The following is a 27,605-nucleotide window of genomic DNA, read 5'->3' on the forward strand; positions in this document are numbered from 1 at the left end:
GTGCTCATGTTTACATTGTAACTGATGAAATCTAAATTAAAAGTATATACACATTTCACAACTTTCTGTGAGTTTCAGATAGTGCTGAAAACCATAACTGGCTTTATATTTGAGATATTCTGATGAGACCTTGGTTTTGAGTGCATGCGTCAGATATACAGAATTAAACCAATCCCAATAAGCTCTTTTTTTAGGCTAGCACGGGCGGGGGTGTTTCCATGCATGTGGACAGGGGCGGCTCTAGGCTCATGGTGGCCCTGTGCAGGGAGCGCAGGTAGGGGGCCCCGGAAGAGGGGGTCCGGGCGGGGTGGAGCTCAGGAAGGTGTTTTAATAAAACGTCCAGAAAAGGCGTTAGATGACCAGTAACATGGTAACAGAAAAACAACGTTTACTTTTTGAGTGCTCATCACTTGGATACTTTATTTTAGAATCTGGGTCTCTGGAGGGACCCCTTTCAACAAGAAAAACACGTTGCACGTCCGTAAGAGAGTTCGGCCACAAAGTAGGATCCCTCCAATCACATAAATCATATTCAGAACACGGGTCTGTAACATGGTCTTGCTCTTTGGCTTCCTTTTCAATACCAACATCATCCATCTGTAAACTCTGAACCTCCTTCAGAATGCCAGATGTTGATGGACCGATGAATGATGTTTCAGTTTCTCTGTCTGAGGGTCTTTTGTAATAATCCTCATCCTGAGTTGGTAATTGCTGCATGTTTGTATCAATTTCAGTCACCTTGTTCATTTTCATTGGTCTGCTCATGAGTATCATTCTGCTCATGGATATCATCATTTTTTTGTTCTTCTTTATGGTCGTCAGCGCCTGTTTTACCTAGTGCATCAGCAGTACTCTGGCCAGAGGATTCTCCATCTTTAGGTTTCCCTTGGGTGATAAAGTTCAGGATTGCTCCTTCCTGTGACACTACGAAAGCCTGCTGAGCCACCTTTCTCTTTCGTTTCGAATAACCAGATTTGTGTACTCGAATTCTCTTCATTTTGCTTGCAATGCAGCGGGCGAGGCTAGCAGTGGGTAGGGGAAAAAAGAAGACAATCAGCAGTGGCGGCTGCTGAAAGATTTTGATGTGTCATTTTTATTTTCTTGCAAAAACAACAGCTGATGGACAGAATGCAGAACAATGTCATACATTCACCCCAGTACAGAGATCTGGGCCTAAATCCATCGTTTTTTTGCTCACCACACCACCCCAGTTCAGACATGGCCATATGCAAATCAGCCTTGACCCTGTGCCTCATGGGAACAGTCCAGCCCGAACTGCCAAGCCATGTCTTCCCTGGACTACACAATGAAGGACCAGCATACCTTAATGAACGAGTGAATTTCCACCAACCTACCAGGAAAATATGTTCCAGAACCATCTGCCTAGCAGCCACCCAATGCAGCCGCTGATAAAACAGTGGAGGCCGCTACTTCTCCCACCTGGCAGTGAAGACCTGAAAACCCTCCCCCTGCACCTCAGAGCCTCACCATCACTCCAGCAGTTCAGGAAGGACCACAAGACCTCGCTGTTCAACCAACAAGCAGCATGATCCAGCAGCATGAATCCCACACCGCCTCGAGACCCTTATGTGTGAAGCAGCTGAGCTTTACAAACCCTGACTGATTGATAGTAATTACCCTTCCCACTACATGTACTACTGTTTTCTCAGTCCACTGAGAACAGTAGAGCCTGGAGAATAGTTCATGATCTATTTGGGAAGTGACCTTAGCAGGAAGAGAGTAAGCTACCTTGAAATCATGGCACACAGAGACCTGTCTCAGTACGTCACTAACTGATCCTGAAGACAGCCTACAGGTAACCAAAGACTCGTCCACTTTACCACATTGTCAAAAGACAAAATACAATATATTTAATTAAGGTTTCTTGTATAGTGCCATATTCCAGCAACCAGTTCTGCTCGCTTTCAGAGCACCTATTAAACAAGGATTAATTACAGTGAGTCCTAAGGCTATGAAAAGGCACTAGAGGTTCACTGAAGCAAAATTAATGTGCAAGGAACATCCAGTCAGGAGACAACTTTCAAGCAGACGTACGAATCACTAGCACAGCGTACCAACGACCCCATGGGCCGTGGCATAAGCAAGGAAAATGGCCCCTTTGGCTGCTGCTCAGGAAGTAAAATATAGCAATTATCAGGGTTCAATGGGCCCCTGAGGGTTTTGGGTCTCAGTACCACTGTACTTGCTGAACCAATGGTAACTATGCCCCTAGTATGGACAGAGAAGGCTGCTTCACCAATTGCAAACTGAGGACTAGTTAAACTAGTTTTCTCTGCTAGTCACATGACAAGCACTGGAATGTAATTAAAGAAATGATCAAGAAGCCAGTCTCCTACCAAGGTCTCTGCAAAAGGTCATTAGATTGAGTTAACATGGGTAGGCACTGCCATTCTATTCCAGGCGTCCATCCATAGGTGCTTGCATTTCATGTCTGCCTCAACACCATATAAACAGACATAACCAAATGCCAAGTACATTCGAACACTCGATGTTTTAAAAGATTTGTGCAGGCAGATCCACTCATTAGATCACAAGTATCAGCTTCATACTCTGTTTTCATGATTGTAATTGTAATCATTTTAATGAATTCTTAACATTACGTCTAACACCTCGTACCCTGCTCTCCTCTTCCCCCCAATACGACCGTGCCTCCCAAGTTACACCTCCAAAAGTCACCATGCCTCCCCTCAGCCACAAGTAAACACCGCCCCTGCACTCCTGACTCACTCTTCCCTCAACATACAGCGCCGATCTGTACCACTCCCTACCCCTGGCGCACGGTGACCACCTCTCCGACCCGCGCCCTCTCCGAGATGAATCGTGATCGAGAGGCTCTCTCTCACGATTGATCATGCCCTCCCTTCCCATGACCACCAGAATACCTCCAGCTCGCCACCTCACATGGCTTACCTCCACCCAGACCCAAAGCACACACCATCTACAATAACATCCTCACCCAACCTTCCCCACGCCCCCGGCTCCTCACCCTCACGGGCTGGGATACATTCCTACGCCTGATCTGCCCTCGTCCCCAGGGCTCCCCACACCCTCGTCCAATGGCTCACCTTCCCTCGGGTTCACTCTGCAGTGGCACACGCTGACCTCCTCACTCCCCCTCCCCATGCCCTGACCCTCGGGGTGCTCACCTCTCAGCTGGCACCAAAGGTTGCACACTGGCATGCTATCCTCTGCAAGGCGGTCTTTCTTGCCCAGGGTCTCTAGGCGCGCCGGTGCATGGCCTCGGCCGGTCTCGGTGCTGCTCGATGCACGCCGGGCACGGGTGCTGCCACCCCTCCTGCCGCCAGTGATGCGTGGTGCTTCTGTAACCCCTTCGCTGCTGGACTCGCGGGCACTGCGCATGCGCGCGCATGCGAACCTCCGGAGGTGCCAGATCTGGACTATTAAAACAAGTTCGATTCTCCTGGAAAAAAAGTTCTAAACAAGCACAAGACCTACCAGAAGAGCCCGAAACAAGGCCGACCCCACACAAAGACGAGACTGGGTTAGAAAGAAAAAGAGTATAAGAACAACCATTCAGCGTGCATCACATTGGATTTAGCACGCCTCAGTCGTTCATGCGCCAAATCCCTGCCAGGGGCCGCCACGAATATGTATTGTATCCGATACCTCGTGGTGGCCCATGGGGTTTGGTGGCCCTGTGCAGGTGCACAGCTTGCACATGCCTAAGGCCGCCCCTGATGTGGAAGTTCTAAGTAAAATACCAATAGGCAACATATCTAATCCATGTAAGATCTTCACATCTTACCATGGATCCTTGCCCTTTCATCAGGCACTCCAGCATCCCTCTTCACTCAAAGTGAACATGTGTAACTAACAGACGATTGGTTGGAGGCCATATTCAACTCAATCCCAGCTTTATGAAAATGTACGTGGAGAATTTGTTTGTCAGAGGATAATTTAACACTTGAACAAGAGACCTTCGATGCCCTTCTCAGCTACCTGCTCCAGAATGGTTGCACATTGTCATAATCTTGCACAATGTGTTTCATATGAAAAAAATGCAACACTTCTCTACAACACCCCACATCCCTACATTTATTTCATTGTAAGAGAGTGAGTCAATCTAAGTTATGAATTTATAATGGTGTTTCAAGGTGCATAGATGACAAGTGATATTAAATTGGATTGTGGAATTTGGTTAAGAGTTTGGAATATTTTTATGTGGTAAGAGATAAGAGGCATGGCAGAAGCGGCAACAGCAGATTTAAGACTTACAGCATTATTAGTATTTGTAAACAGAGTGAGTGATAGTAATAGTACAACACCAAGAATGGTTGGTAGATACAAGAGTCGAACAATGTTTTAGAGGAGAAAGAAGGAAAACCCTAAGCCCAGCGTTGGAAATCCGAGGAATCCTGCTGGCGCCAGTCTCTGAAATCAGACTGTCTGAAAACCTGGTTATGTATAAATACCATAGTAACTGATAGTCTTCAAGGGTATAACTCAATATAGGAGAATGCGTTTGTGGGTCGAAGAGCAACAGGAAGAGTGTAAACTAAACCCAATGTATGTATGTAGTACAAATGGACTATACAGCCTTTGCATTCCTTATTCGCCTTCGGAGTTGGTATTGCTATTTTATTCTTGTTTCATCACATTTATGTGTATGCTTTCTTATGTAAAGCATGGTTAAAGTTTGACCTTAAAATGTCTGGACTATCATTGTGCACAAGCAGTGTACTAAGCTATTTTCCTGAAGTACCACTCCTGTTCTGTCCATCTGATTCCTGTTAACTAACCTAGAGACCCCATTTGCAAGGTCTTCAATGAATGAGCCTGTGATTGTCTGCAAGGAAGAATTATCTCAATATTTTGAATTATTGGAAGGATGACTTTAACTGTAGCTTCATATTATCTGAAGTAAATTTTATTTCTTAAGGGTCTTGATGCTCCAAGCAGGAGGAATGCCTTGAATTTCACTGGAGACCATGAGCAGGGGATAGTATTGGAGAGCCTGCACCATCATGTTAGTAGTAAAGACTTCCTGCACTTGTCTCTCCTTATCCTTTTTTGCTCATTCATGGGCACAGTTTGGTGATATGGACACTATCGTATATGCTGGTGGTAGTGCTGATTTATCTGGGCACGGGGCGCATGGGTGATGGTGAACCTTGCTTGCGTATGACATTTACAACAGGAGTTCAGTAGGTGTGGTAAAGGGTTTTCTAACCTGCAGTATATTTGCTGCAAAATACTAACCTGACATATATGCGGATGCACACCTGAAGATACTGCATGATCACCTCCAAAGTTCTATCTAGTAATCGTTACCGCCACAACAGAAGCTCTTCAGTTATATGAAGGTATGTAGAAGGATTGATGGAAGCGAAGCTGGAAGGACAGAGTATTCTTATCTGGTAAGTTGGATAAGAGGAAAAGTGGCATATTTTATCAATGGGCCAAAAAAGGGTAATGCAGAGAACAAAAAACTGAGTGTTTACCTTCTGTACCTTCTTTTTTGAGCACAAGTGAGAGTCTCACTAAATACGGGGGACGTGTTCCGATCTATGGAACCAATGGAAACTCCATTGATGGTATACTTATGTCCGACCATCTTTAAATGAGAGGTGGGAGCGAGGATATGGTAGGAAGCATATTCCATTAAGCTGTGCACCAAACTCTTTACCAGGCCCTATGTCTCTTGAAACTGGACTATTGGAATTCTCAATATGTGCACCCCACCATCATAAGAAACTACTTTGAATGTCTCTGAAAGTTCATTATATTTTTGATATTGTCTCATTTCATTAATAAATTCATGATCTGATAAAAAGCTTTTATAACCTGTCTATGTATTTAAAGCTGCTTCAAAACAGTTTCTGCAAGAAATAAGGAACAGTGAATTCAGACGCATTGCTATAACTAGAAAGAGCATGTCATGATGGAAACGTGCTCTCATAATAATCATGAGAAAAGACACTAGCTAAGGAGATCTAAAACTGATGGTGTTTCTTGTGTTGTTCAATCTCAAAATTATATTGTCTAATTTAGGTAAGAAAAATATCCAATTGCTCTAATTGTTCTTATTTAGCTCTCATTAACACACACCAACCTCTATGTTTCTAGCCGTAGGTGGATGAATTCTCTTGTACAAGTCTACTTAACACCAGGGCATGCTCGTTTTGAGGCATTGGCAAAGTGGGCTTGCCCCTTGGCCCCAGCCTATCAGGAGATCCCCCTGATGGAGCCAGCTGTATTCTGCCGATAGTCTTGCCCTGATGACCTTCAATAATTCTTGATTATTGTAAATACTGTTTCCCTTTAAGTTACTTTTAATGTGGGTGATGTGTGGGAGTCTATTGCAGACATTTTTCAGAAATGTTTGTTTCATGCACCATCTATTATAAAAAAATCTGTCCTTTAGATGACAATAGGACATCACATTTGAGAAATGGGAGGGTGTCACAAAGATTATTTGTACTGCAGTAAAATTAGTGAGCTGCTGCTGTGTTACAATATTGAAAGCACTTCACTATCTCTGAATATTAGATGTAAATACATTTAGAATTTTAACTAGTGTGCCTGTACACTGTCGGTGAAATGGCCGAAGAGGCGTGAAAGAGCTGAAATTGAATCATAAATTCAAAGCTGTTCCGAACAGGGGCCCCCAAAATGCATTTGGCCCAAAATTCTTAAGGCGTCCCTGCATGCTCTGCTATACATCTATATTGCTCTTCTCTGTAGCCTGCCCAAATGAGTTATTCGAAAGCACCCTAGGCATTGATGTTAGCGCAACCTGAGAATCTTTCTGAATTACGTTGTCGGCAGTGAGGTTAAAGTAAAACACCAATGTATATTGCCTCTGGCCTGTAACTCATTCCTGAGGATTCTGATACCAAGGGTGCTTTAAGATGGGGTCTATTCCGTGCCTGAGTCATGATCCAGGAGAAGTTCCTCCAAGTGGTCTTTTCACCTGCCCTATAAAGAACTCAGCGCTTCATGTATTACATTTGTGTTAATTTTTACTTCAGTTTATTCAAAAAGAAAAGAACGAAATAGATCAAAATCTTTTTTGGTAACATATATGCCAGCAGTAAAATTCACAATGGGAATTTTACAATATGCTATGGTTTCATCCACATGAGTATAATCTGGCAGTCTGCTTTATTTACCCTATTTTGTATTTATTTGTGTGATTTACAAAGCACATAGCTGCCCATGGGCTTCACAGCGCTGCACAGAATCTAGCGATTGGTGTGTAGGGGAGATCAAGGAAAGTGCCAGGTTTTAAGTTTCTTCCTGAAGCTCCGTAGGTCTTTTAGAAGTCGCAGTTCATTTGTCATTGTGTTCCAGAGTTTTGGGACCAGATGGGTAAAGGATCTTCCTCCCCATCTGGCTCTTTTTTTTCTCGTTGTACAATTGAGATAGTCAAATGAGGACCTGAGGGACGTGTTAGGGACCTATGGGAAGACAAAGGACTGTAGCATGCATAGTGCCTTAAACTTGATTCTGGAGTGGATCAGGAGCCAGTGAAGTTTGGACAATTAAGCTTTCACGGACACCTGCTTGGGTAACTTCAGTAGCATCCTGGCTGCTGCATTTTGAACCACCAGCCTGTTGACTATATATTTGGGGGCCCCCAGGTACAGTGAGTTACCACAGTCCAATCTTGAGACAACCAGAGCCTGAATCCCTGTTCTCTGCGTCTGGCCTGGACGAAGGTCTAAGATCTTGCGGAGCATGCGCATAATGCTGAAGCAGGTACCTGAGAGCTCTTTTGCTTGGGTATCCATATCCGGTCAAGCCACAGCCCCAAGTTCTTGATAGAGGGCTTAGCGGCAGGGGGCAAGCCCCAGTTGTTCGGATAGCTGGCCCTGTTCAAGGGTCTGTGCAGTTTCCCAGGAACATAAGCAGTTTTCTCACCATTGAGCTTTAGACAGCAATTGGACATCCATGTTGCTATTTTTTCCATACATGGGACTAGCTTCAGATGATTGGAATTAGTGGCATCAGACTCTGATACCACCAATTGAGTATCGTCGGCATACAACACAATTGATAGTCCAAACTCCTCTACAATTTGTGCCAGTGGACTCATTTAAACATTAAACAGGGTGGGACTAAGTGCAGACCCCTGAGGGACTCCATAAGGGGTAAGAAGCATGTCTGAGAAGAGGCCCGCTTCCATGCATTGGAAGGATCTTTCACTTAGGAAGGACGACAGCCAAAGGATGGCCTTATCCTGAATCCCAATCTCCCTTAGTCTGTGTATTAATATACTGTGATCAACGGTATCAAATGCTGCACTTAGATCAAGAAGAAGAATGGCGGCAGTTCCCCCCTGATTCAATATCATTTTAAGTTTCTCTGTGACTATAAGGAGCGCTGATTCCGTGCTTTGTTCGGGGCGGAACCCCATCTGGGATTTGTCCAGAATGTTATTTGCCTCCAGGAAATGTGAGATTATACTATTTACATGTTTCTCAGCAACTTTTCCTGAAGTGGGCAGAAAAGGAGATGGGGACGATAGTTCCCCAAGGATGGGGGATCAAGTTGGGGTTTCTTGAGCAGAGGCTTTACAATGGCGTCCTTCCATTTTATGGGTACTATCTGGCTAGCTCTGCTTTGTAGTTTGTATCATTTCTCTTCCTTTTGAATTAACTATTTTAATTTACCAGTGTGTGCACACTTTATTATTTGAGGTTATTTTAATTTACTATTTCTATTGTTTGCTATTAATTTAGCTAATATTTAGTTGCCATTGTTTCTGTCACAAAAGAAATTGTGTAACACCGACGGATTTTTTGAGCTTCAGTTTTCTTTCTCCTCTTTTTATTTTATTGCTCTTTCACTCCTTGGTAGAAGTCTGTGCTCTCCCACATCCTGATGCAGAGTTTAGATAATTTAGTGGGCTCCACACGGTGACTGCTTGCAGCAGGCACACCTGAGGATTGAGGTATTCATGACAAAGGCAAACACTACTGGATGATTGGCAGAGAAGGCTGACCCTCAAGATTCCAGGCAGGCCTTCTGTACTTATCACAGATACAAATGAACAAAGTGGCCTCCGCTTGTTTACTTTTCCTACGAACCCTCAGAAAGACCACCACCTTCCTGCACTTTAAAGGCTACTGCACGACGATGACATGGCAAGGCCTCTCGCCTTGATAATGGTAGGTTCTTATATCTGGGCTTTCCTAAATACTTACTCTACAGCCTTCAGGAGGTTGGGAAGAGACAGAATCAACTTACTTGAGGTAAAGAAGCAGATGCACTGCCTTGTTCTAATTTTACTACGCTTAAGAGGATGCTCATCAAAGAGAATATATATTTTTAAAGCACTATGGATTGGGCACCATGCCATGTATGCGCAAGGTCCCCTTTGCCTTCATGTTAAATTCCCTCCCTGTGTGCCTTCATGCACTCTCCCTTTTGCCAACAAGGCTTTGTTACATATCTCTGGCTATAAACATGCATGTCTTGGGTGGCCATTCCTATTCCTGTAGAACTGCTGCCCTCTGGGATGACCTCCCTCTTGTAATTCGGAGTACCACCAACTACGCGGCCATATAGAGACACCTTCAGACATGGCTCATGCCTAGCTCCCACACCCCTACCCCAAATCCCCAATTTGCGAGCCTACTGCACAAAGCCTGCAACAAGGTGCAGTGGGATCCGGACACGGGCGGTATCACATGCATCCACTGCCCATTCGCCCCAGAGCTCATGAGACCCTGGGTAGTGCAGGGACATGGCCTGCAGTATGTCCTGCGTTCAGGCAAGATAACTTACAAGACTGCTGCAAATGGCCAAGACTGCGAGGTGTGGCCTTGGACTTCGCTATATCATCTTGTGGAAAACAGCCCATAAGAAATTGACATTGATTTATTTAAAGTGTATCTAAGTTGCAATATGCGGTTATTAGACTCATTGATTGAGGAGAAATGGAAAACGGAAGGTTTTAAGTTCTTTGCAAAAAGATAAGCGGTTTGCAGTAGCAGCTCCTGGAGGGAGTGCTGCGGGGCTGTGGGGCGGGGTGGGGGAGGGACAGGGTGGGAGGTAGTAAACTCCGGCGTACGGCCGAACGGAGGTAAGTACATACATAAATAAATAAAATGAATTAGATTGCGCACGCTGCAACGCCAAATGGCGATGATCCAGCGTGTGCGATGTAATTCGTTTTATTTATTTATTTATGTACTTACCTCCGTTTGGCCGTTCGCGGGAGTTTTCCACCCCCCCCCCCCCCCCACCCTGACCCGCCCCGCAGCACTCCCTCCAGGAGCCGCTACTGCCGCCGCGACAGATGCCTCAGCCGTGCGCTCTGGGCACTTTAGTTGCAAGGAACACGTACAGAGCATTGCAAAAGGCCATGTGCTGCAACCAGAGTGAATTGCACACAGCCAAAGGCACCATGGGCACCGGCTTAAGGGACACTACAAGGGTGTGCGAGCGGCACTGTTTGTGAAGAGTTTGCAAATTTAAAATGTAAAACCACAACCAAACGTCAACCTCCATAAGTGTTATAAAATAATGGGCTTTACAATGTTGGGGACGATACTGTTTTCTGAAGCTTCATACGCTACTGCTGGGTGTTTCCTTGTCCAAATGTGGATGTGTGCTATAGTGGTCAACTTAACATTAAACTGTTCCATTTCTTTTGCAGCCAAAAGGTCTAGATAAAGCTGGAATTTTAAATAAAACCAAAATAGCAGAAAACGGAAAGAGACTTTGGTAAGACATGAGACATTTGATTTCTCCTCAAATAAAACATTTGAAACAACGCAATCTAGTTATTTATTTGTTTTGCTTTCCATATTTATTTGGTTAAATAAACAGTGTTTGAAATGCGGTTTTTCTCTCTCTACTTAATTCCAGTGTGCTTGTGCACTGCTCTGGAGGGTTCTCACAGCCAGTTCAGTGGCCAGGACGGAAAGCTTAAGTAGAAATTAATTTCTAAAAATGTACTTGAGAGCTGGCAGAAGAGCAGGTTTCTAAGACAGCTGGAAGAACACGCCTAAAATGCCTGTGAGCTTTATTGCAGAGACTTAGTACTGCAGCTGTATGAAAGCAGGGTGTATCCAGAGATGGATTTGGGATTAGGAGCTTTCTGCAATAATTGAGTGTACAAGCCCACCAATATACCTTAGAGTTAGGCAAGGCGAGACCACCTCTATCTTTTGGTAAATTGATGAATTTCATTGCTCTTCGTGATCTACTGTATCCCCAAATGAAGCTAGAAAATATATAATCCAGTTCTTTAAAAATATGTTGGTCAAAAATTAAGCAGATGCTTCTAAAAAAATATAAGAATTTAGGAAAAAATACCATTTTTATTAAATTACTCCTTCCAATAATTGTTAGATGTAAATTATGTAATCTCCTCAGTGATGAGCTTGTTTGTTTCAAAAGTGGTTTCAAATTTAAATTAACTAGATTGTTGAGATTAGCTGTCATGTTTACCCCCAAATAGATTGCATTTTCAACAATCCTTTCATCAGCACAATTAATTTGATTATTAATAACTATCTGAGTTTTATTTTCATTTAATTTATAACCTGAGATTTCGCCAAAGTGTTTAGCCTCTGTTTCAATTAAATGTATTGCATTGGTGGGATTGGTTGTGGTTAGGGCAATATCATCAGCATATGCTAATGTTTTTGTGTCCCCATGAGGCGTTCTCACCGGTGTTATTGCGACATTTGATTCTAGTTTCCGAATAAAAGGGTCTATGTATATAGCGAAAAGCAAAGGAGAGCAGGGACAACCCTGCCTTGTTCCTCTTGTTATTTTAAAATTTTCTGATGTATTACCATTAATCATCACAGCTGCTTCTGGATTAAGATACATCATACGAATTGCATTGATGAAGGTTTCCCCTATTCCACACTTTGACATAGCTGTCCATAGAAATTGCCAGGAGACCCTATCGAACGCTTTTTCAGCGTCTAGTAATATCAGTGCCATAGGGTCTCCTGTCACCTCGGTAATGTCAAAGAGTGTGATAACCCTCTGTATATGATCGATGGTAGATCTGCCAGGAACAAATCCATGTTGCCGACCCGAAATGATTTTATGTATAAGTGGGGCAATCCGACTGGCAAGTAATTTAGAGTAGATTTTGGAATCGTTGTTGATTAGGGTTATTGGGCGATAAGCCCCTAGTTCAGTTGGGTCTTTATTTTTCTTAGGAAATACAATTATTTTCGCTAGTGCCCAGGATCCTGGTGGCCGTCCGCCATTAAAGACCTGGGACATCAACATTGTAAGTATCCCTTTTAACTGTTTGCTAAATCTAGCATAAAATTCAGAGGGGATTCCATCAAACCCACTTGCTTTGCCCGGGGGAAGACTATTAATAGATAGCAATATTTCGATCCATTGCGGAGCCTCAGCTAGACTATTTCTGTCGGATTCGGAAAGCTCAGTCCATATAACCGTATCCAGGTAATCATCAATTTGGGATTGGTTTTTACAAGTTTCTGTATAGAGATCCGAATAGTATCTTTTAAAGCAGTCTCTTATTTCTCTAGGATCTTGAGTGAGGCCTTTAATCGGATCGTTAATTTCTTTAATGTTACTATCGGTTTGTTCTTGTCTAGCCCGAATTGCAAGATGATGACCAATATTTTCCCCCATCTCATAGATTTTTTGTTTATAATGGGTAGCTTTCCTAGCTGCTTTATTAGAGAACACTTCTATTATTAAATTTTTGGAAATGGCTACATCCCTGATTGCCTTTTCAATATTATTATTAACCTGGATAGCCGTAATAAGTTCTTCTTCTTTTTCGGCTAATTCATTTTGTAGATTTTTTAATTTTTGCTTTTCTTCTAGGTTATTTTTAATAGAGAATCTCAGAGTTTCTCCTCTAATACCTGCCTTGAGGGTGTCCCAAACAATTTCAAGTGATGCGCTGCCAAGATTATTTTCTAGAAATTCGGGAATCCATTTCTCTATAACTTTACAATATTCTGCATTTAACAGAAGTGCCCTTTCAAAAGTCCACCGATTGTGTTTAGATTCTATTTTACAGGTGTCAAGACAAATAGTTAAAGGGTTGTGATCGGACAACACTTTAGGTAGTCGATCAATGGAGCTATGTATTGCTAAATCATGTGAAGCAAATATGTAATCCAATCTTGCAAATTTGAGATGTGGGTTTGAGAAGAAGGTGTAGCCTGGATTATTTGGGTTCTTCAATTGCCAACAGTCAGATAAACCATGTGTATGACATAGTTCATCAAGTGCACTGAAAACTTTCGGTTTTCGACCTACATACTTAAACTTATTGCACCCCAATGCCCAGTTTTGAGGAAGATTTAAGTTAAAATCGCCACAAATAATCAAAGGTAATGGCCAGTGGGCCAGTTCGTTAGATAAGAATTCTAAAGGTCCTGGGTCGTCATCAACACACCCATATACTGAGCAGATGGTTAATTTTTTCCCCATACCATATTTGCATTCAGTGATTGCCCAACGCCCAAATTTGTCTGCTATTGATTTGCCAAATTGGAGACCCCCACTACGGGCTAAAATTGCCACTCCCCGTGTTTTGTTGCTCTGAGTTGTCGCCGTGATCACTTTGTATCCAAGAGTTTTTAAGACTGGAATTTGTGACCTTTCGATATGGGTTTCCTGGAGACAGACAATGTCTGCCCCGATTGAGCTAAGACATACAGCTGTTCTCTGTCTTTTATTTGGGTCATTTAGGCCACATATATTAATGGTTAGGATTTTAATTTTACTTATTTTGAAGCGTTTAAGAGTATTGGTTTAACAGTCCAAATCGTTACGTCTGTATTCCCTCCCTGTCTTGCTTCCCCCCCACACCCCGTAAAACAAATGAAAACTGAATGTGTATATGTAGGAAAAAAAACCTGTGTCCCATTCCCCACCCCCGGTTCCCACCCCCCAGTTCCCTTAAGTGAGGCTACCCGGTTCAGGCTGAGCCGGGTTGTGGGCATCATTGTAATCAGGGTACAACAGACGACGGCTGACCTGATTTATATATCATTGCTATGTAGATTTCTGTACACCTCTCCTACTAATCGTTTATCCCATATTTTTAATTAACCTTCCCCATATGTCTAGCTAAGTTTGGGTTAGAAAGTTCAAAGCGGTTGCAGTTATTTGTTAAGTTTGTTTTTTTGCTAGAGTGGAGATTTCTCTTAAGTATACTTCAGCTTGGATCTCACTGGTAAAGCTTCTTGTGTTGCCTTTAAAGATAATCTTTAGTCGTGCAGGATTCTGCAGATAAACAGTAGCCCCAATCTTTTCAAACGGTGTGAATAGTTGTCTCATCCTCCACCTTCTTTCGACCGTAGTGTGGGCAAAATCTGGTCTGCAGAAGAACGCAAAGTCTTTGAATTCTCTCTTTTTTGTTGGGCGTGCAAGATCAAAAACAGCTTCGCGTAACAGAAAATTTCCGAAATTAACAAGGAACGCTCGAGGGTATTGTGTTGAGTTCTGCATTCGTTTGGGGGGTATCAAAGGAAAACGATGAGCCCGATGTATTTCTTTGTTAAAGTCCCACATTTGTAATTCCGGAAAGGATTCTTTTAGTAATGTAATTATAAACCCCCGTGGATCATGTCCCTCGGAGTTCTCAGGAATCCCAAGAAATCGTAGGTTATTTCGTCTGGCTCTGTTTTCTTGATCTTCCACCTTTGTCATTAGATCTTTGATTATACCATCTTGTTCTTTCCCAAGCGTTTGTAGAGTAGAGACATCTTTCTCAAGGTTTTCGGTACGAGTTTCCACGGAGGCCATTCTGTCTGAGATCTCTAGACAAGTTTCTCCAACTTTTTGTATTGCACCTTGTAGTTGTTGGATGGCTGTATGATTTTTCTTGTTATCATGTTTGACCTCTTCATGAAAGTTCTTGATTGATTTCAGGACATCGCGCAGAGAAAGTTCCGGTTGATTTCGGTTGTCGTCGTTTATCTCGGTTTGAGATATCATAGGTTTTCGCATTGGTTTTCGCAAAGCCTCCCCCTTGGGACTTGGATTGATGTTGTATTCTTGTATGTTGTATTCTTGTGGTAGGATATTCTTTACTTTAAGATTTGTTTGTTCAGTATTACTCCCTTGGTCTGTAGTATCTTCCGTTATCAGGTTAATTTGTCTCCTTTGTCTTTTTTGTCTTTCTTTTTTTATTTCCTTATTTTTTTTTTTTGTGAAATTAGCGCTGAGAGGGGTGTTTGGTTTCTTTGAATCGGATTCTGGTATTTCTGAATCTGAGATGATAAAATCAGAGCTTGTCTGTTCCAGTCTCCGTTGTTCACTTGAGGTTGAGGTTGAGGCGCCAGTTTCATAGACTTCAGAGTCAGAGCTGGAGTCGAGATCATGCTCCTGTGACACAGAGTAAGGTTTATTATGTGTATTCTGCTCATAATTCCGATCATAATTTTGAAAGTAGTTGGTTTGATCCGGGCCCTGGCTGGCCTTGGAGTTAAAGCGGTCAGAATGAGGATTATTTCCGGGGTTTAGCTCTTTTAGAGTTGCAATAGCTTTTGATGGGATAGTTTCTATTTCCTGTGCCCCTGTTTGTACGGATATGATCTTGTGTTGTTCTTCAGGTTCATCTAATTCATCAGGTTCATCGAGTCCGTTCAAGCCGTCTGGTTTGTGTGACTCTTTATGTATCTCTTTTGATTCTCCTTGTGCAGTAATCAGCACTCTGCACGTGCTGGGTGGGCTTTCTACACACTTGTTAGTTAGAGGGCCGGTGCCTGTGCCCATACCTCCTGGCCATATGCGGTTAGATTTCATGTCATGACTGGAGTGGAGGTGTTCCTGCACAGGACCAGAAGGGATTTTAGAAATAGAGTTGAAGATATTAGATATCCGGGGTTGGGAGGTATCTAATTGTCCACTGCTTCTTGCGGCAATTTTTAAGTTTTTAATCGTCTGCAGCCGTTTCGCTTTCTTCTCAAGCAGATCTCTACTTTCATACTCGTCGCCAATCTTGCCCAGGTCCGTGTCCTTCTCCTTACCCATATCCGTATCATTATCCTTGTTTTTTTCCTTGGTTTTGTCTTTTTCTTTGCCTCTCATTTTTGCTTTAATTTTGGACTTATCCTTCTCGGCTTCCATATCTTTGTCTCTCTCTGTCATTTTTTCCCTCCCCATCTTAACCCTCAGCCCTCTTGTTTCTGGTCGGCTAGGGCCGCTTTGTATCTCCAGGGCGGGTTGAGTGCGAACGGGGCAAATGGAGGCATCCTTACACACCGATGACTCCCCTTCAATGCTAACGCCGTTAGCATCGCCTCCCGAGCCTGAATCGGTTTTTTGCTCCCCCTGCCCCCTCTGCTCCTTGCTCAAGTCCTGTTCCATGCTCGCAAATAGCTTTGTATTTAGGCAGGTGATTATATTTTTTAGCGTTACCCTCTGTGCTTGCGCGCCTCTAGTCAAACACTCACCTCCAAGCAAGTTGTGCAGAAGGGGTCTTAATTGTTGACGCCACCGCTTCCAGTATCGGGCTGTCCCAACAAGAAGTGTATCTCCCAGAAAGCAGGAGAAATGGGAGAAACGAAGGCGCAGCATCAGCCAGCACCAATCCCTGTAGCGAACACTGCTGGGTCAGCGTCAGTGTCAGCGTCAGTGTCAGTGCACCGTCAACACCGTCTCTCCCGGACCGTAGATCGCCGACCGCCGACCGCTGATTGTAGAGACAGAAGCAGATGCAGAAACATACGCGGACACAAGCCACTGCCGCCGCCGCCGCTGCAACAGATGCGTTAAGATTCAACAAGCGGATTGACAGGTAAGGCCTCCGTCAGGCTCCGTCAGGCTCCGGGGATCTCTCTCCTTTCCTCGAAGCAGCGGATGCAGCGGACGCAGGCAGATGCTGACAGCGGCTCCCCCGTTTTTTTTGGGCTTGTACACTCAATTATTGCAGAAAGCTCCTAATCCCAAATCCATCTCTGAATTTTGCAGGTAGAATTTCTACCCCACAAGAACTTATCTTGGGGACCGCTTCGGGAGACCATCTATGGCGTTTGACCTACGACTGTCACTTTAAAAAGGTTCGGTTCAAAACCCTTAAAGGAATTTACACAGTATGGTGTAACGTACGTAAATTATTGGGGATTGGTAGATTTTCATACTATACTACAATTGATGGTAATCAAAACCTCCCCACAATTTTTACAGATTCATGTATGAAACGCTGGGTTACATTAGGAATTATAAAACTTGGTTTACTCTTTAATATATCTGGGCTTAATACATTCGAAACACTAAAGAACAAATTCCAATTAGACCATCGTGATTTTTATAAATATTTGCAGGTTAGAGATTTTTTGATGAAAAAAGGGGGCGGTAATTCAGCTTTCCAGACAATACCAATTATAGATACCATTATAAAGAATAATACAATTAAAATTGGTGAAATATACAATAACTTAATCACTAATCTGCCTGATGATCTTGACAAACATTTTCAGATTTGGCAGGATAAATTAGATATTTCTAACAACTCAATTCGGTTGGCATTTAATCTTTCGCAATCAATTTTAATTTCAACAAAATTACAGGCTCAATATTACAAGACTTTCTTTCAGCTATATTACACCCCCAAAAAAATATCAAAATGGAGCCATGGAAAGGGGACGAAATGTCCAAGATGTGCGTTTCTCGAAGCGGACCTAATGCATATGCTTGCTACTTGTAATGAACTCTCTGCTATTAGACAGGATATCTCGATCTTCCTTTCAAAAATTATTAAAAAAGATATTGAAATAACAAATGCAGAAATAGTTTTGGGTGTCGTGGAGGATTCCCGACCGATTAGAACAAGGGGATTTATATTTATTTCAATGTCAATATTGAGAATTTGTCTTGCATCGGCCTGGTTAGATCCACAACCACCCTCATTCCATCAATGGCGGGCTCGTCTATTTGCTACTTATAGCTTTGAAATTGCAATCTATAAATGTAAGGGTTTGAATAAAAAAAAGAAAGGCCTAGCTATTTGGGATCCACTAAGAACCTGGATTCAAGATGCTGTATAACTAAGATCAAATGAAGCTGTATTTATTTCTGTAAAAATGTATGTTTATGCAAACCAACTGTAAAGCCTGTAACCTGTCGGGTGGGGGGTGGGGGTCTAGGGTCATGTCTTAAAAATTCAATAAAGATTGTTTAAAAAAAAAAAAAAAGAAAGCAGGGTGTATCCATTTTTGACTCGGGAGCACTGTTTTCTCCAGGCCTTAACCCAGAAAGATTGCTCCAGGAAACATATATTGCGTATAAATCAATTTAAATGCACAACTGAAATGTAGCCTTATGAAAAGCTTCTATTATACAGCCCTTTAATTAAACAAAAATATTCGGTATTGGCAAATTGATTTGCCATTACAACAGTGAGCACCGAGGTTTACCACACAATGTATGGAATTTAATTCTGATTCATTAATCGCGCTCCTAGCCACTGAGCATATTTCGAGTGTCTTATCCTTCACTCTATATTTTACCCATTCATATGACTTTTGATTGGGGTGGTGTGGGGCAAGAGCAATGGCCATCAGTAGTCCTGTTGCAGTAGACCCTGTCCGCTAATTAAATGTGTTTATTTATTTATTATTTATTTATAAAGCGCGAACAAGATCCCGAAGGATTTCAGAGCACTTTACAATAGGCAGGAAGAGAGGACAAGAGGGTAGTATAAACATCAATTGGGAAAAAAAAAAGATAATACAGTAAACAGGTGTACGCATGTGGAATAAAAAAAGCAGAAGAGAAGATCCATTATAGATGGAGGTACCATGGTGATAAGAACAAAGTCAGCCGAATTAGGTGTGCCTCCTCCCCTTACAGTAAGAATTTGCTCGTTAGGAATCTTTTGGCTTCCAATTTGAACGCCGTCGTCGAGGAGAGACTGCGTACTTCCGGTGGCAGAGTTCCATATCTTTGGGGCAACACCGGAGAAGGCTCGTTGACAAGTTCTGTTTTTGTTAAGGACGAGAGGTTTCAAGAGGAATGTTGAGGCGCTTCTTGATGCCCTCTCCCCACAGGATAGTTCAAGTTTTTGCGCCAGGTATGTAGGAGTATTGAGGTGAAGAGCTTTGTGCGCCAGGACTGCAATCTTTAGCTGAATTCGGGCTTCAAAGTGTAGCCAGTTGAGAGATTTAAGGACTGGGGATATGTGCTTGTTTCTTTTGGCGCCTGTAACCAATCTAGCAGCGGTGTTCAATGAGGCCCTTAGTGGGGCCAAGGCGTATTTGGGAAGGCCACAGAGAGTAGCACTGCCATAGTCTAACCTTGGCATCTATCCGCATATATAGCAAATCTAGCCGCAGTGCGACCATGTGAGAGAGGACAGTGAGAGCAGTCTTTTTCTTTTTACTACCTTGAACTAATATTTACCACTACTTATTTTTGATGCTTGTTTTAAGTAAAACTTCTAGTCTTAAAAAAATGTTTTAAGGCCAGGGACTAGACTACAGGATACAGGACTAGGAAATAGATATTATTTATGCCAATTGGCGCTATTTTCTATAAAGCTTCATTTGTTGAGAAAATGTATTGTTCTCCTTAATGATAGCAATGATGCCTATTTATCTCCAATAGGATGCCTGCTCCTGCTTTATACACTTGTGTTAACAGGAAGTAAGTCATAGGCGACCATCTTGGTTGGTGTTTTTTAAGTGGTGGTGAGGAGTGAGGGGTTATCAATCCTGCTCCGTAGTTTCAGCTCCAACCATATGCAAACTCCCCTTTCTCTATATGATCCAGCCAGTTTTGTTAATTAAAGATTATCTACACACCCACTTACCCACAGAAATGTGGCCGTCTGGTTGAAGTATCCTCCGCAGGTATACTCATGACAGTCATGGGTGGCTTTCAAATATTCCAACAACATAGGACTAACCACAAAGCTGGCAGCTCGCTAGTAAGCAATATTAGCAACAATATATTGGCGACTACAGGAGCAATAAACTGTTTAACTGATCCCAAAAACCTCCCAGTGATGTTTTTTTTTATATATACGGCCAATCTACAGGAACACTTTTCATCTGGACTATTACAAGTTATTCTGTTCCTTAATCATGGACAGCTTTAAAATCCTAGTCATTGGGCAGACGAAGACTTGACAGCTCCAAAAGATAAGACTTTTCAGATGTATTGGAATCTCTTAATTCAGTTAAATATTCGTCAATATGCTCATGTCAAAGGCCTTGTTTTAGATCACATTTGGACCTATAACATGGCATTGACTAACTCTGTATATGGTTTGATCATCACATTATTAAGTTCTCTGTTCCCATCTTGGCCATCAGGATCTTAACAAAGAAATTAATAGAATTCAAGGGATGACATTGACTTGTAGGCCATGACCTTAGTCGATTCATTCTATCATCTCCTGAGTGGTGTGGATGCTCAAAGGAAGGCTCCTAATAACATGCTAATTAAGGAAGCAGACCTGCAGAGCCCTTTGATCTCTAAATGAGTCATTAATCGCAGTAAACCACACCTGTGGTTTTCTCAAGACCTAAAAGCTGCCGCTATTAGGCTACAGAAACTGGAACGTAAATGTCGAAAGTATTATGAGTCAGCCAAAATAGAACCAGTGTGCCCCCTGACGGCAGCCCTCCAGAGGGGGAAAAGGTGGTCCTATGGACTCCCCCAGACATCCCCTTGCAGGCAGGTGCAGAGACTAACTGCACCCACTTGCAAGGGGAATCTCTCCCTTCTTAAAAGTGCAGGTGGGTTGCAGCCTGCACAGTGAAACACGGAGCGGCTGTTTCAAAGCCTCTCCACTTTTCACTTGAATGCGCTGCCCCCAGGGCAGCACTAATTTGTGACTGTCCTTCGGGCAGCGCATTCAGTGTAATAGTGGGCACTTTCCCTGTTAGAGCCTGGCGCACCTGTTTTAAGGTGTGCTGTGGCGCAAACCGGAAAAGTGTGCCCTATGTATAAAAGGGCCCCAGGTGCTTATCTCCTGCTACAGCCTTGACCTATCAATCCTGTCAGAGGCTTCTTTATAGTCTATAAAGGATGCATGCAACGCACGCTTATTGGTCAGTGTCGAGTGAATTTGGAGAGACAGTTCTACAATGTTGTCCGTGGTCCCAGAGTTTTTGCGGAATCCTGTCTGGAACCATGGAATTATGTTTGCTTGAGAAGCCCAGCCCTGAAGGTCTTGAAGGACTAGTGAGGTGAAGAGTTTTCCATCAACATCAAGCAGGGCTATAAAACGATAGCTCGCTGGATCTTTCTTGCTCTATTTTTTGTGAATAGGAACAATATATGAGCTGTGCCAGGATGGAGGGACCAAACTGGTTAGCAGGACATTGTCAAAGACACTACCCATTCAGACCATTCAACATTCAAGTTTGCTTTAAAGACTCCGATAAGAAAGTTGCTCAATCCTGGGACCCCGTTACTTCTTCCCCTGGCAATGATCTTTTGAATAGCTGCTGGATTGGACAATACTGGACTATCCCCTAGAGTAGAAGCAGCTGAATTTGACCGGTGTGGTAAAGCTATTCCTAGCTTAGGATGTGCTAGTACCACATACATGACATCTGTGTTAGTGCTGTACAAGCCAGCTATATAAGTTTCCCATGTCATGATGTCTATTTGATTGTGACCTGATGGTGATAATGACGCTGTGAGCTGGTTTACCCACTTCCAGAACTGGCGACTATTGGCTGACACTGCTGCTTTGAGTAAAAAGTACCAAATTCGTTCTTGCGCTGCGTGCTTTCCTTTCCAGACTAATGTTTTGTATTGAACTCGAAGTTCAGCCTTATTTTTTTCAACACCAGGAGCTCCTTTGCAGATTGATCTAGCTGCTTTGGCCACCTTACATGTTTTAATGTGTAAATTGGTTGTGACCTTGATGATACCCCTGCCACAGGGGTGCCAAGATATTGGGGCCATTAATTGGTGGATTTAATTAACTTAGAATGTAATCCAGAAATAGCATCAGCCTAAGATGGAGCAGTGAACGGATCGTTGTTAATTGCAAAAGAGTTTAAGTAATTTGAGCACTCATCCTTATAGCTGATCATCCAGGCCCGATGCGTTTTTTAACGTTAAAAGACCAATTGATCCGATTTAGGCTTAGAGAGGGTCTTCCTATCCCTAACATCATGTCGTGGTTTATCCTATATCCTTGGGTCTTTAGCACTGTGTTTTTTTTCGGAAAGTGGCCGCTTTCCAGCCAATGGTCTAACTGAATAGTGAACAGCTGACTGAACATGGGCAGTGATACAATGGTTTTATCCAAAACCGCCCCATGTTTCGGTGCCCTATGCTTGTGAGCTATAAATACAATGGGGGAACCCTGTGTCCCTCAGAACATGGGTAAGCATATGTAAAGCTACAATGGCTCTGTCAGGAAGAAAACAATTACATCGCTAATAAGGACTTTATGTTACTCTCTTCGTAATTAATATGCCACAGAGTACAAATGGAATAAATCACAGCGCGCAACAACACAGATATTGGAACACAACAATACTGCAAAAGACTCAAAATTTCTTGCAAAAAATTATTATTATGTGTTATTTTTGAGTTTATTCAAAACATTTTTAGAAAAACATTTTGCAAGGGCTGTCCAGGTGAAGCGCAATTATAATGTGACCAGTGTATCAAAGTGACAGTGGGTGCTCGGTGCTGGTAGTGCAGTGCATGTATACAAGAGTGAAGCTATATACAAGTATGTACAAGTTGGAGAATGGTCAGAACAACAACGGAAACAATATCCCTGGTTGTGGCAGGACCCCTCAATGGTATACTCCAAGAGATTTGTTTAAGACTGAGCCATGTATTATCGTCGACGTTTCGACCCTGATAATGCCTTAATGAGGTGTCATAGCGGGTCTTCTTCAGGACAAAAAGACATCCCAACAAGTGGAAGGTATCCCTTGGCATCCCTCGCTGGGTGGGGGCTGTTAGAAACATCTGCACTTGTCAGGGAGGCTCAGGTAAGTAATGCGCAAAAAAAAAAAAGCGCCATATTATATATATTTGGCTAATAGCTGCTAAGATAGTCGTCTTTGGTTTGGATAGTTTTCCATTCTGGGTTTAAGTATACTCTGAACAGAAGTAAATTCTGATGGATTTCGTCAGAAGATTTATGGAGAGTCCCAGGATCCATGATTTATTTGTGATGATTTGTGTTGCTTTGCAGTTAAGCATTGTACGACATAATATTAACAAGACTCGGGCTAATCTGCCTTTTGCTGCTTTTCTTGAAGCCAGGGAGACAAATGACCCATATCCCTCCAATGTAAGGGAATCACATGACCATGTATCTTGTAAACAGATGAGATCAAATTGACTTACATAAGTAATTAAATCTTTTGTACTTTAATTTGATTCCAGTAACAATATTCCAGAAGCAAAGTTTTCTTTTGTTAATCATGATAAACGACTGGGAGGCCGGGCATCTGCATGTGGTCAGGAGTTGCCCTTCATTGCACAAGGGCTTCCTCTTTTCTCTAAATTATTGTGCCCCAGAGTTGCTGGCAGCCAGAACCAGTCATCGTGCCCTTTAGCAGATACATTTCTTAATGTACATGAGCGATTGGCAGGGTTAATTACATTTTCTTTAAGTGTCTACTGGATCTAACTGGGCAGGTACCCCTCAATGCAGTGTATAAGCTTGTAGTTTTAAGCGGAGCTTGAGGGTCCAACGAATGATAGAAGCCAGTTAAGCCCATTCCTTCTGCCCAACTTGTATTGGCCTCTTATACTGAGGGCTGTAAAGATGCATTTTTAGATGAATTAAACAAGGCCAGGTATCTTTCAGGCTCAAAATGTGTAAACTCTATTCCTCATTTTTGGAGCATCTCTTTTAGCTCTAGAATGAGGTTTGCTGCCTTGCTTCCTTGAGTTTAGTGTTAGTTTGATAGTCTCGTTAAGTTCACCATTCTTTCTTGGCAGGAAGGCCACTTTGCAGATTGTCTAGGATGAAAATGGATAAATGGTTGGAAGAGCCTTTAACAATTTCGAAATATTGGCCCGGTTGAGGTACTCTTGCGGGCCACATGACTAATATCGGGGTTTTAATAGAATTGGCACATCTTGTTGCATCTCCTGCGCTGGTCATGTTTTAGAGGTTCATGAAGGGTGATCTATACATTTCGCTTGAGGGGCACTGGTAAGATTAAAATGTGATAATTAGTTGTGTAGCATGATGTGACTGGTGCCCCAGTCCATACCACCCTTCCAGTCTGTTAGGGCACTTTCTTGATCTCCAGATAGGGAGTGCTTTGTGTTGTTGGCTGCAAGTTATTGCAATTGTTAGTAAACTCCTCGGGCTGAAAGCAATCATTTGGAGCAGTGGTGATCCTGTGAAGGCATTTTGGTTTGCTTATGACCCTTTCAGGGGGAAGCCTAGACGGAACGGTCTGGATGCCTGCGGTTCTAGTTTCTTGCATCTTCCCAGGGTTGCCTAGCATTCACCAAGCCGATGACAGAGATACTCTGGATTCTCACCCATTAACAGATGGTGCTGATGTAAAATGTGTTGTGCGGCCGGGGTGCTAACCTCTGGGGATCCTGTTTGAACCCTGTTGTCTGTATTAACGTGGTGCATAGCAGATATTGTTGGTCGGCAGCTCTATTGTCCAGAACAGATGGTCTTGTGATCATTGCAGCTACAACTGAGTTTCTTCTCAGTTTCGATGGACGGCACCCTGCTATTGCTCTTTTTATTCAGTTTCTTTAATCTCTTACGATTCTTTTTAGACAGCAGTGGCATGAAATCATCTTTGGTGTTCAAATCAAGAAGATGATTGCATCAGATTGAGTTGTGAAATTGACTCAGCCTCCTCCAAAGGAACCGTCCACTGCATTTCTATTTGTTGTAAATGAGAAAGCTCCCATTGCTGGACAACAGTCGATGGATTTCCTGTAGCATGTTGCATATTAATGGAGCTAAAGTCAGTTTTGATGTGCATGGGGTATGGGAGAGCAAGATGATGGAGTTGTTCGTGTGCTAATTGGTTTACCATGTGGCCCTATTTTTCTGGCCTCTGCAATCCTAGCGGCTTGGGTAGATACCTCTCGAGGCTCGCTGTGCACGTCTACCATGGTAATGAACAGATTAGTTTGGGTGCAAATGTTATTTTTACTTAGAGAGCTGTGATGCAGATTAGGTGCCAAGGAGGCTTCATTGCTTTACAATTGTTAAAAACAGTCTTCAAGATAGCTGGGACCTCGTCTACTTTGGATATAATTGCATCAGAGCATATACATTGTGAAGGGGCTACAGTAGTATGTCCAGGGCTTGAGATAGTGTCCGTCATTGGTCCTGAGTCTGCATAATTGTTGGGTGGCAGAGGAAAAACCTGTGATGAGACAGAGGCAGTTGTGTGACCTACGTAATAGGAGATGAAGGGTAGTCAGAATGATGTTGCTGTACTGGCGCATTGTGAGATAATTTTGCTTTAATACTTCGACCTAGGGAAATCTTCCTGTTAAGGTGTAGCTCATCTTTTACGTGCTTCCTTTCCCTCTCAAGAGTGAGCACTTTGAACTTTTGGGCTTCCACGTGTTGGATATCATTGCTTTATAGCATTGGTAAAATTGTGAGGATCTGAGGTGTGACCGATATGTCGTTATAAAGCATAGATAGCGCTGAAATTTCTCAGGGATTCCCCTGAAGGGGGCATTGGTTAACCTGATGCTGATGGAAAGCCAATAAATATTAATGCAAAGGTCCTTTATTGAATTTAGAATAGGGTTATGTCTTGCTACCGTCCACGTCACTTAACTCTTGGGACTGTACTCTCTGCGTACTGCAGACGGCTAAGTAAGTTGAGTGCTCAAAGGAAGTAGAGGTAAGAACTGCAAGTGAGGATTTCGCAAAAACGGCGTGGATTGGGCCCATGTGAATTTCTATATATATATATATTTTTTCATTTTTATTTTTTTATTTTATGCCGTAAGGTACATTATAAAGCACAAAGAAAAGGTATTCACACATCTAAATTCATACATTATATTACAGTATACTCTTTTGGTTCGCAAATGACATTGGAGAAAAAAAGAAAATATATAAAAATAAATTATTTTCACTTTTCTTACGGGTACAAACACAAATTAACCGATTCCTGTCCTGCTGGCCGGCTCCCTGTGGCTTCTTTTAAGCCAATTTGTCATGGGTGCCCAGATCTTACCCCCTTTCACTCTAGCTCGGTGACCCTTGTTCTTATAAAGAGCCATTTCCAGAGCATGTATACTCAAGCGATGAAGCCAGGCAATATATACAGGGGGTTCCGAATCTTTCCGTGCTGTAGCTATCAGTAATCTTTCTACTGCTATTGTAACAAACACAAAATCCCGATGTGCTGATGCTAACCCAATTCGACTATCATATCCAAATAGCATCAGCGGCGAGCTAATAACAATCGCACAGTTAATTGATTCTTGCCGGAATTTCTCTTTACCCTTTTTTAGTGGAATCAAGGACTTACATGCGTAAAACATAAATATAATATCGGCAGGGTTATGCTGACATCTAGGGCATTGATCAGTCTCTTGTCTCCCCCACCCAAAAAGTTTTGCTGGAGTATAGTATAAGTTAAACAGGGTCTTGTAGTGTTGTGCTTGAAGGTTTGCCGCCAAAAACATATTTTCCCCCAATTCTAATGACATAACTAAATCGATGTCATCATCCCCTATCTTTGACCCCACCTTGTCTCAGTTTTACCTAAATCGTCGGGTATTGTTTCCATCAGTATATTATAAAAGTCCCCGATCCACCCTTCCCCCTGTTATAGCTAGTCCATTAGTGGTATTGCTTGAAGGTTATCATATCTGACAACTAAATTTTTTAAACACCCCCTTATTTGAATATATTTAAAATACGATCAGCTGTTAATCCCAAATTTCAGAACTAATTCCGGGAAGGGTAGTAATTTCAATTAATCATTGAGTAAACTCACGACCCGATGGATACCAGCCTGCACCCACTCTCTGGCCATACCATCCAATAGCTCAGCTGGAAAAAGCGTGGATCCCCATAAGGGGGTATATCTATTACACTTGGGGATTTTCATAACCTTACTTACTTTCATCCATACCATTCTGGCTGATTTCAAGCACTTGAAACGGACCTGTTTATAATAGCTAGGCTCAAGCTGTCTAAGAAAAAGTCCTGTTGCTTCCTCCCCAATAGCTAGATGATATATAGATGGTAAACCATCCTCCCGCGCAGAGCTATCTGCTCCCAGCAGAACGCCCATTTGTTGAAGAAAAACTGCCCAATAATAAAAAAGTAAGTTTGGAGCAGCCCAACCACCTCTCTCCCCCGGAAGGGTTAGTGTTCTCAAAGCACGTCTTGTTTTTTGATAGTTCCAAATAAAATTGGAGAAGATAGAGTTCATTTTCTGGAATGTATTACCAACAGTTCTAAGGGGATAGAGCGGAATAGGTATAGTATTCTGGGAAAGATCTTCATTTTTAAAACATTTACTCTGCCCACTATCGTTAGGTGCAGTTTATCCAGCCGTCGGAGCTCGGAGGTAACCTCTTCCAACACTAAATCAAGATTATTTGCCCACAGTATATCTAGATCAGGTCCTATCCTTACCCCCAAATACGTTGCTGATTCAGTCTGTCGCGGATCTTGTAAATTGCACTGTCTTGTACAGATTATC

The 27,605-nt window shown here is 42.6% G+C and overlaps 1 pseudogene across 1 annotated transcript in view; it reads left to right on the top strand.

Annotated features, from left to right (window-relative positions):
• LOC146870525 (rho GTPase-activating protein 27-like) overlaps window positions 1–27,605 on the top strand; it is a 1,164,614-nt pseudogene that overhangs the window by 989,632 nt on the left and 147,377 nt on the right. Inside the window, exons 8-9 of the transcript XR_014978312.1 lie at window positions 4,922–5,008; window positions 10,649–10,716. The product of XR_014978312.1 is annotated as a rho GTPase-activating protein 27-like (transcript). The remainder of the gene's footprint in view (window positions 1–4,921; window positions 5,009–10,648; window positions 10,717–27,605) is intronic.

Source organism: Triturus cristatus, chromosome 1_1 (assembly GCF_964204655.1).
Source record: "Triturus cristatus chromosome 1_1, aTriCri1.1, whole genome shotgun sequence".
NCBI lineage: Eukaryota > Metazoa > Chordata > Amphibia > Caudata > Salamandridae > Triturus > Triturus cristatus.